Consider the following 10,559-nt stretch of genomic DNA (forward strand, 5'->3'; position numbering starts at 1 on the left):
TGTGATTTGAATTGGAACATAAGAAGTGAACTAAGCATTTGACTCAGTGAGGTTGGTGAAGCAATTTGTTGACTCAGCTATCCCATAAATTCAACTAAGTTTCAGCATCCAAATTCAACTAATGGCTTCAATTCAGATGTCATCACCAGTAATTCTAAAAGGATGTATGAAAGGTAATTTTTTTTGAAAGGTCATTTTTAAAACACCTTCCTTTCCACTTTATAATCATCAAATTTCTAATTTTATTAGAATAAAATTATCCTAATATTCTAGTTCCTATTACTAACATCAAATAAGAATAAAGATATTTACACTCATCAAAGGAGGCTCTAAGGTTATTCAGCCAAAAAAGGAATAAAATAGTGACAAATGCTACAACATGGATGAACCTCTGAAAGAAGTCAGATTTAAAAAGTCACATATTGTGTTGCCCTGGCTGGTTTGCTCAGTGGATAGAGCGTTGGCCTGCGGACTGAAGGGTCCCAGGTTCGATTCTGGTCAAGGGCATGTACCTTGGTTGCGGGCACATCCCCAGTGGGAGGTGTGCAGGAGGCAGCTGATCGGTGTTTCTCTCTCATCGATGTTTCTAACTCTCTATCCCTCTCCCTTCCTCTCTGTAAAAACTCAATAAAATATATTTTTTTTAAATAAATAAATAAAAAGTCACATATTGTGTCCTAGCCAGTTTGGCTCAGTGGAGAGACCATCAGCCTACGGACTGAAGGGTCCCAGGTTCAATTCCGGTCAAGGGCACATGACCAGGTTGAGGGCTTGATCCCCAGTAGGGGGAGTGCAGGAGGCAGCCGATCAATGATTCTCACTCATCATTGATGTTTCTATCTCTCTCTCTCCTCTCCCTTCCTCTCTGAAACCAATAAAAATGTATTTTTGGGGGGGGGGGGGAGGTCACACATTGTATGATTCCATTTATATGAAAAATCCAGAACATGCTAACACAGAAACATAAAACAGATTAGTGGTTGCCAGAGCCGGAGAAAGGGAGGAAAGAACAATGAATGGATGCTGAATGAGAATGAGGTTGCCTATGAGGATGGTGAAAATGTTTTGGAACTAGACAGAGGTCGTGGCTGGAAAACACTGCAAATGTACTAAGTGGCGCTGAGTCAGACACTTTAAAATGGTTAAAACAGTAAATTTTATGTTATGTGACTTTTCCCTCAGTTGAAGAATTTAATGTATTGGGGGAGAAATCAGATGGTGAGTAGATGAAACATTAACAGAAAGTTGATGGTGTTCAGGCTGGATACAAAGTGCTACACAAGAGCCAAATCAAGGATTTACTATACAAATATGGGGGAAATGACTGAAGTCAAATGCAAAACAATCAATATATGTTGTTACTCATACTTTTGAATAATTCGTATGTTAAAAGAGAGAAAAAAATATACTCCTTCATTTTAAACCTTATAGAGGATAGGGGGAAATATCTTCCCATTTACAAATTTGTTGAGTAAAATTTGTTCTAAAAAAAACTTCAAATTTTCCTTGAATGGTGAAGTTTTATTTGTGTTCCAAATATAAAGGCTCAACATGAAGAAAAGGTGAAAACAGAAAGTACAACTATATTCTAAATCAAGACCTGGCCCTAAATAGTCAATAATCCTATATAATAAAAGGGTAATATGCAAATCAACCAAACAGTGGAACAACCGGTTGCTATGACGCGCACTGACCACCAAGGGGCAGGCGCTCAATGTAGGAGCTGCCCCCTGGTGGTCCGTGTGCTCCCACTGGGGGTGTGCCACTCAGCCAGAAGCCAGGCTGACAGCTGCAGAGCGCAGTGGTGGTGGCGGGGCAGAGCTAAGGATGTCCGACTGCCGGCTTAGGCTCACTGAGCAGGCAGTCGGACATCCCCAAGGGCTCCCGGACTTCAAAAGAGCACAGGCTGGGCTGAGGGACCCTTCCTCCCCCCATGCACGAATGTCATGCACGGGGCCTCTGGTATAAGCATAATATGCAAATCAACCAAACTGCAGAACGACAGGTCCGGTCGCTATGACACACACTGACCACAAGGGGGCAGACACTCAACACAGGAGCTTGGCCCTGGTGGTCAGGGGACTCCCACAGGGGGAGCACTGCTGAGCCAGAAGCCGGGCTCACAGCTGGCAAGTACAATGGCAGTAGCGGGATCCTCTCCTGCCTCCACTGCAGGCGGGCGGTAAGGAGCCAGGGGTCCCGGACTACGAGAGCCTCAGGCTGCAGGACCGGCCTGCCCCCCAGTGCACGAATCTCATGTACCGGGCCTCTAGTACCATAATAATTATATATGGTGCCAGATGGGTACTAGATATATCGGCACGAGCACTTCATAAGTTATGTAAATGTCTCACCACTGGGTTGTATACCTGAAAGTAATATAATATTCTATGTCAACTGTAATAGAAAATAAATTATTTTTTAAAAGACCCAGCCCTAAAATAAAACCACTCACAACTGAGTGACCAGTCTTCACAAATGCCTTTTTCACTTCACTTCCTGTAAACTGTTATTACTTGCCCAAGTCACAAAGAGCCCCTTAATGGCTGTATAGGCTAAACTGTGTCCCCCCTTCACTTCATATGTTGAAATCCTAACCTCCAGGACCTCAGAATGTGACTGTATTTGGAGAAAGGCCCCTAATCCATGACTGGTGGACACGGACACTCAGAAGGCATGCCATTGGAAAGCAAGAGAAAGACAGCCATCACCAAGCCCAGGGGAGAGCCCTCAGAAGAAACCAATCCTGCTCATCTCTTCATCCAGAATCCAAAACTGAGAAAATAAATGTCTTTTGTTTCAGCCTCCCAGTCTGTGGTAGTTGGTTATAGCAGCCCTAGCTGACTATGACAGTGGCAGAGTCAGAGCAAAATACCTGGATCGCCTGACTCTCCAACATGTCAAAAGATTTCAGCAATGCCTTTAACAGCTTTCTCTGACTGAAGAGAGCAGAAAACATGAGGTTGAAAATCAGTGACCCAGAGAGAAAGAACTCGTCATTAAAACTATCCCTCAGGCTTCACTCAGGACTATACTGCACAGATATATATATATATATATATATATAGGCCAGATTATTATGACCACCTGACGTTTGTAGGCACATTAGCTATAATTTCGCGCTGAAGTTGCTAGAGGGCCAGACCATTATAAATAGGGAAGCAGGTTGTTTACGACAGTAGAAGTGATTTTTTTCTGAAGATATGGGTAAACAACGTGATTTAACAGCCTTTGAACGTGGGATATATATACACTGAGTGGCCAGATTATTATGACCACCCCATCAGTACTTCGTTGGGCCACCTTTTGCCTTCAATACTGTGGCGATTCTTCTTGGCATTGACTCCACGAGATGTTGAAAGGTGATGCGAGGAATCTGACACCATGCCTGATGAATAGCACTGTCCAGTTCTGTGAGATTTGATGGTTGTGGAACCAGCTGCCTGATGGCTCTTTTAACTTCGTCCCACAAATGCTCAATTGGATTGAGATCTGGTGATTGTGGGGGCCACCTCAGCAAGGTAAAGTCTCCCTCATGTTCTTGAAAGCACTCCTGCACAATACGAGCACCGTGGCATGGCGCATTGTCTTTTTGGAAGAAGCCATCTCCATTGGGATACGCCATCAACATGACAGGATGAACTTGATCAGCAACGATACTTAGGTATGTTGTGCTATTCAGACGTTGTTCCACACGAATTAAAGGGCCCAAATCAAGCCAGGAAAACATGCCCCAAGCCATAACACTGCCCCCACCAGCTTGAAGGGTTGTACTCATGCATATGGGGTGCATGCTTTCATGCTGTTTCCGTCAAATTCTCACTCTGCCATCAGCATGATGCAACTGGGAACGTGATTCATCAGACCACATGACTTTTATCCAATGCTCGACTGTCCAATCCTTCTGTTCCTGTGGGAATTGGAGACGTTTCATCTTGGTAACTGCAGACAGCAAAGGTGTTCGAACAGGCCTTCAGCTTCCATATCCCATACGATGCAGAGTACGGCTAATCTGCCTACAAACATCAGGTGGTCATAATAATCTGGGCACTCAGAGTGTGTGTGTGTGTGTGTGTGTGTGTGTGTGTGTGTGTACATACACACACACACATATATCCCACATTCAAAGGCTGTTAAATCGCATTGTTTACCCATATCTTCAGGAAAAAATCACTTCTACCGTCGTGGTAAACAACCTGCTTCCCTATTTATAATGGTCTGGCCCTCTAGCAACTTCAGTGCAAAATTATAGCTAATTTGCCTACAAATGTCAGGTGGTCATAATAATCTAGCCACTCAGTGTATATACCAGAGGCCCAGTGCACAAATTCATACACGGGTAGGATCCGGCCAGCCCAGCCCAAATTGGGGCAGAACGGGGCTGGACCTGTCGGGAGGAGGAGATGGCAGGAGGTTGGCCAGCCAGCCGGCCCCTATTGGGGCAGATCAGGGCCTGGCTGGCTGGGCGGAGGGGCCACAGGCAATTGGCCAGTGGGTCCTGCCCCCGATTGGGGGTTCAATCAGGGGTGTGACCGGCCGGGGGGAGGGGCTGTGGGCGGCCAGCCCTGTCCCTGATCGGGATGGGGAGGGGGGGCTGATCTGGGGTGGGACTGGGCTGGGGGAGGGTCTGCAGGTTGGCCGGCTGGCCCCGCCCCTTATTGGGGTGGGAGCAATCGGGGCGGGGCCAGCCAGGGAAAGGGCTGCAGGCCAGTCAGGGTGGTGGGGGCCCATAGGGGGTGGGGCAGCTGGGGGAAGGGGCTGCAGGAGGTTGGCCAGCCGGCCCCACACCCTATTGGGGTGGGGGATGGGATCAGGGGCAGGGCCGTCAGGGGTGAGGGGCTGCAGGCCTATCATGGTAGGGCAGCCGATTGGGGGTGGGGCATTTGGCTGGCTGGCCCCACCCTTGATTGGGGTGGGAGAGTCCAGTAGTGGGCAGTACTTATTAAAGGATACTTTTGAGAAGAGTAACTGGGAAGAATGGGAAAAGAGCAGGTATGAGCAGAGGAAGTAAGTAAAGCTGCAATACTGGCCAGGGATCAGCCTCAGCTAACCACATAGAGAGCTCTTGGGTAAATGGGGAAAAAAGGAGACATATGTACCTGATTGGGCGGTTCGCTGGCCATAGTGGGCGTCATAGCAACGGGTCATTACGGCATTACGGTCGCTGGCTTTTTATATATATAGAATACAGGCCCGGTGCACAACATTTTTGCACAGGGGGGAGGGGATTCCCTCAGCCCGGCCCGCACCCTCTCCAACCCAGGACCCCTCAGGGGATGTCCAACTGCCGGTTTAGGCCCGATCCTAACCGCCTCTGCCTCGGCCCCTGCCACCATGGCTTTGTCCAGAAGGACGTCCGGAAGATGTTCAGTCTAATTAGCGTATTACCCTTTTATTAGTATAGATATACATACCATCAAATTCAGAAAAAGAAATCAGAGAATCATCCTTCATAAAAACAATTCCTGTGATTTCTACTCACTGCAATATTCACTTGAGCTACTCTAACATAACACTACAATTTAAACTAGAAATCAGACTTATCCCTATAGCATATTCATCTCACATCTGGGGAATCATAAAAAAATGCAATTCATTTCAAGAATTAAATCAGTGAGCACTAAAGCGCTAAAGACAGACAGATACAGACACACACACACACACACACACACAAAGTCTACTCTCAAGAGACTAACAAGTTTTTCAGAAAAAAAAAAAAGAGCTAAAGAAGAAAGCAGTATGAGAAACTACTACTATATGAGAATCTACTATGCCTGTCTGCCAAGAACTCTTATAGGCAACAGGGATACAGCAAGGCTTACAGCATAATTCAGCCTCAAGAATTTTAAATTTGGAGCAGGATGGGAAAAGGGGGGAGGAAAAGACACTGTTAGAAAAGAAAGAAAATACGTGAGACACTCTCTCATTCACTCAGCATACCATGGACAACATAATCTTTTCCCGAATCACACAATCCAAAATAACCTTCCCCAACCAAACATTTCTGACTCTATTAAGCATCACAGCTGATCTGCAACTAAAACACAGATAAGCCCGGCTGGTGTGGCTCAGTGGTTGTGCATCAACCCGAGAGCCAGGAGGTCATGGTTAGATTACCTGCCAGGCCACAGTTCCAGGCTGCAGGCTCAATTCCCAGTGTGAGATGTGCAGGAGGCAGCCAATCAATAATTCTCTCTCATCACTGATGTTTCTATCTAGCTCTCCCTCTCCCTTCCTCTCTGAAATCAATGAAAATATTTTTAAATAAAAAAATAAAACACTGATGAAAGATATGCTATATAATAAAAGCCTAATATGAAAATTGTCTCCTTGAGCAGTCGTTCGACTGGGAGACTGGAAGTTCGACCAATCGCTATGACGTGTGTTGACCACCGGGGGGTGGCACAGAACATGGTGGGTGTTGGCGACGCGGCACTGGCAGCAGTGGAGACACTGCCGGCCACAATGGGCCCCGACGAGAGCAGGACCACAGCGGGATGGTGGAGCAAGTGAGTGGCAGTGCCAAGCCAAGGCAGGTGCAAGCAGAGACTCAATCGCCACGCAGACGGAGACCAGTGGCAGCGGCAGGGGGTGGGGCCGCCACCCGGCTCCCAGGCGCTGAGGGAGTTAGGAGCCCAGCCCTGACCAATCGCCCCGCAGGCCACAATGAGCAGCTGTGGCAGGGGGCAGGGCCACCACCCAGCTCCCAGGCATGAGGGAGCCGGGCGTGGGCTCAGCCTTGATCAATCACCCCACAGGCGGGATGGTGGAGCAGGTGAGGGGGCAGCACCAGACCAAGGCAGGGTGCCAGGCGGAGCTGTGGGTCTGCAAGGGCGCGAACTGGGGCCTGATCTCCACAGGCCACCCCGAGGGATCCCACCCGTGCACGAATTCATGCACCTCTTGTATTTTTATAGGAAACTAGTAGCCCGGTGCACGAAATTAGTGCAAATTAAAGGGAATTAATTAGCGGAAATATTTTAATATTGCTATTTGCCCTTTCTCTATAATAGAAGTGTGAGAGATGAAAGGAAATTAGTAAAATATATATGAAAATAATATATAAATTTACTAATAAACAATAACAGAATGATATAACAAAGACATGACATAAAACAACAAAAACCTGATATAAAAACAACATTGATGCAAACAATGACTGATAAAGTGATTAAACTTACTCTAATATCTCCCTGGACACCACATTAAGAGTGAAAACACTTTCAGAGTGCTTGACTAATTTCCCTTGTGATGAAGTATTTACAACTTTAACGTCACACGCTCTTTGAACTCGAGAGAAAGCAACATATAACTGACCATGTGCGAAAATGGGTTCAGGTAGGAATAAGCCTACTCTGTCTAGAGCAGTGATGGCGAACTTATGACATGCGTGTCAGAGGTGACAGCGAACTCATTTTTTTGGTTGATTTTTCTTTGTTAAATGGCATTTAAATATATAAAATAAATATAAAAAATATAAATCTTTGTTTTACTATGGTTGCAAATATCAAAAAATTTCTATATGTGACACGGCACCAGAGTTAAGTTAGGGTTTTTCAAAATGCTGACACGCCGAGCTCAAAAGGTTCGCCATCACTGGTCTAGAGTTTGTCCTTGTGATTAATAGTCATCACAAATGCTGGCATCACGGGAAACTGTTGTTGAATCAATTTAAATGGGAGGACAGTGTCAGATGGGGACAAATCAATTCTTTTTTTTTTTTAATATATTTTATTGAATTTTTACAGAGAAGAAGGGAGAGAGATAGAGAGTTAGAAACATCGATGAGAGAGAAACATCGATCAGCTGCCTCCTGCACATCTCCTACTGGGGATGTGCCCGCAACCCAGGTACATGCCCTTGACCGGAATCGAACCGGGGACCTTTCAGTCCGCAGGCCGACGCTCTATCCACTGAGCCAAACCGGTTTCGGCGACAAATCAATTCTTGGAATCAGAACAACCTCTCCCTCTGCGGATCCTGTTAATACTTCAGCTTCGATTATGTTAGGTCACAATCTTTTGATAATAAATCTGGTACAATTACAAAGACCCCATTTACTATTAAGATTTCTCAATAACATGATGATTGCACCAACTTTCAATTTTAATTTATGACACAGCATTCCCAAAGGAGTAATACTATTAAGAAAGTCAATGGGAAAATTTTCCTTTTCAGCATCATCTGTGGAATCAATGGAATCATCACTCAAATATGTGTGAAAATCTCCATCAAGTATATCCAAAATGTCTTCATTTAATTTTTGAATGTGCTCATTTTTTGGACAAAGAATTGCATATTTAGATATATTTTTAATATTATCTATAGATATACTATTTCCAAAGGTAGATTCAATAATAGATCCATTACAAGTCATTTCACAGGGGATTTCAATAATATCCATTCCTAAATGAAAACTGCTATCAAGTTTGCCATCTCCAAGTTTTACTAACCATCCACTATAAGCAGAATCCTCTGATCTCATATTGCTTGCTGTAAGAGACAACTTCCTGAAACATCCCCAAATATTGCAGTACTTTAAACTCGTTTGTACTATGGCCGATCGCATAACATGCGGTACAATACTGAGACATTGTCAAAAACCCCCTCCAAGGAGAAGAACTTTCCAACCAAATACAACATTCAAATTCATAATTTCTCTTAGTAATCTGTCTATGGCGTTTATAGCATAACTGGATGCCATAGTATATTCATCAATGAGAAGTTGGGCCTTCTTAATAGTTTTAGCAACTTCACTGTTTATATCATGTCTAGAAATTGAAGTTTCATTTAATGGAATCGGTAATTTATATTGGGAATGAAAGGTGCTTACACCGAGAAGTAAATTTGCAGCAATTCCTGTAGACGCTGTGGGTAAAACAGTACCATCACGACCTCTAATATAATGTATTAACACTTGGATTGCGGGAAACGAGTTAAGTCGGCTCGCGTGAATTGCGCGTACTCCGCGGGAGCCGTCTTAACTCGGTTCATATAGATTTGCGGTGGAGTGCGGGAAACGTGTAAACTCGGGCCGATTGTAACTGCGTATTACCAAATATTTGTTTGTTTGCCGTTCACAAAGATACCTACCTGTGTATGCGAACCGTTTCATACCCATTGGGGTAATAGGTATCATAAAAATCCCTTGTAAGTAGAGAACACTTTATGGCGCTGGTCGAGTACAATACCGTTAGGGTACCAATGTATTGTTTTCTCATTTTATAACCGATATCCCTGGATATCTCACCATGCAAAGAGAATAGTTATTGAGAAATACTTCTTGTGTCCGGACGTCTTTAGTTTTGAGTTTTGTGAATATTATTACGTGTTTAAATATTTAAATATATTGTGATAAAGACATTCATATAGAATTTTTTAACCAAATAAAATAAAATCGTTCCGCAAAGTGTTCGCATAATAATTATTTTTTTATATCAGATATCTATCGGAGTACCGCTATTTTCAGTTAGTATTATTTTTATTTGCTTTAACCTAGAATGTCGCAGCATTCAGACTATAGTGATGATGAGTTTTGTGCAGACAAGTTGTCCAATTATTCTTGTGATAGCGATCTTGAAAATGCGAGTACAAGTGATGAAGATTCTAGTGATGATGAAGTAATGGTGCGTCCCAGGACATTGAGGCGACGAAGAATTTCGAAGCTCCAGCTCTGACTCAGAGTCAGATATAGAAGGCGGGAGAGAAGAATGGTCGCATGTTGATAATCCACCGGTCTTAGAAGATTTTTTAGGGCATCAAGGATTAAACACAGATGCTGTTATAAATAATATAAAAGATGCCGTGAAATTATTTATCGGAGATGATTTTTTTGAATTTCTTGTAGAGGAGTCAAACAGGTATTATAATCAAAATAGGAATAATTTCAAACTTTCAAAAAAAAGCCTAAAGTGGAAAGATATAACCCCTCAAGAGATGAAGAAGTTTTTAGGGTTAATTGTTCTCATGGGACAGGTGCGCAAAGATAGAAGAGATGACTATTGGACCACGGAGCCATGGACGGAGACGCCATATTTTGGTAAAACGATGACGAGAGACAGGTTCCGACAGATATGGAAAGCTTGGCACTTCAATAATAATGCGGATATCGTAAATGAATCAGATAGACTTTGCAAAGTGAGACCAGTACTAGATTATTTTGTGCCTAAATTTATAAATATTTACAAACCTCATCAGCAATTATCACTAGATGAAGGGATCGTACCTTGGAGGGGAAGATTATTCTTTAGGGTATATAATGCTGGCAAGATCGTTAAATATGGAATATTGGTTCGTTTGTTGTGCGAAAGTGATACAGGATATATCTGTAACATGGAAATTTATTGCGGCGAAGGAAAGCGATTATTGGAAACGATACAAACAGTAGTGTCTCCATACACTGATTCGTGGTACCATATATATATGGACAATTATTATAATAGCGTCGCAAATTGTGAAGCACTTATGAAAAACAAATTCAGAATATGTGGGACAATCCGGAAAAATCGAGGTATACCTAAAGATTTTCAAACAATTTCTTTGAAAAAAGGTGAACAAAA

The 10,559-nt window shown here is 43.6% G+C and overlaps 1 protein-coding gene across 11 annotated transcripts in view; it reads right to left on the reverse strand.

The window, feature by feature from the left end:
• Positions 1–10,559, reverse strand: part of WDR33 (WD repeat domain 33) — a 105,858-nt gene that overhangs the window by 65,748 nt on the left and 29,551 nt on the right. The gene's annotated exons all lie outside the window — the stretch shown is intronic.

Source organism: Myotis lucifugus, unplaced genomic scaffold (assembly GCF_000147115.1).
Source record: "Myotis lucifugus unplaced genomic scaffold, Myoluc2.0 scaffold_433, whole genome shotgun sequence".
In the NCBI taxonomy this organism is placed as follows: domain Eukaryota; kingdom Metazoa; phylum Chordata; class Mammalia; order Chiroptera; family Vespertilionidae; genus Myotis; species Myotis lucifugus.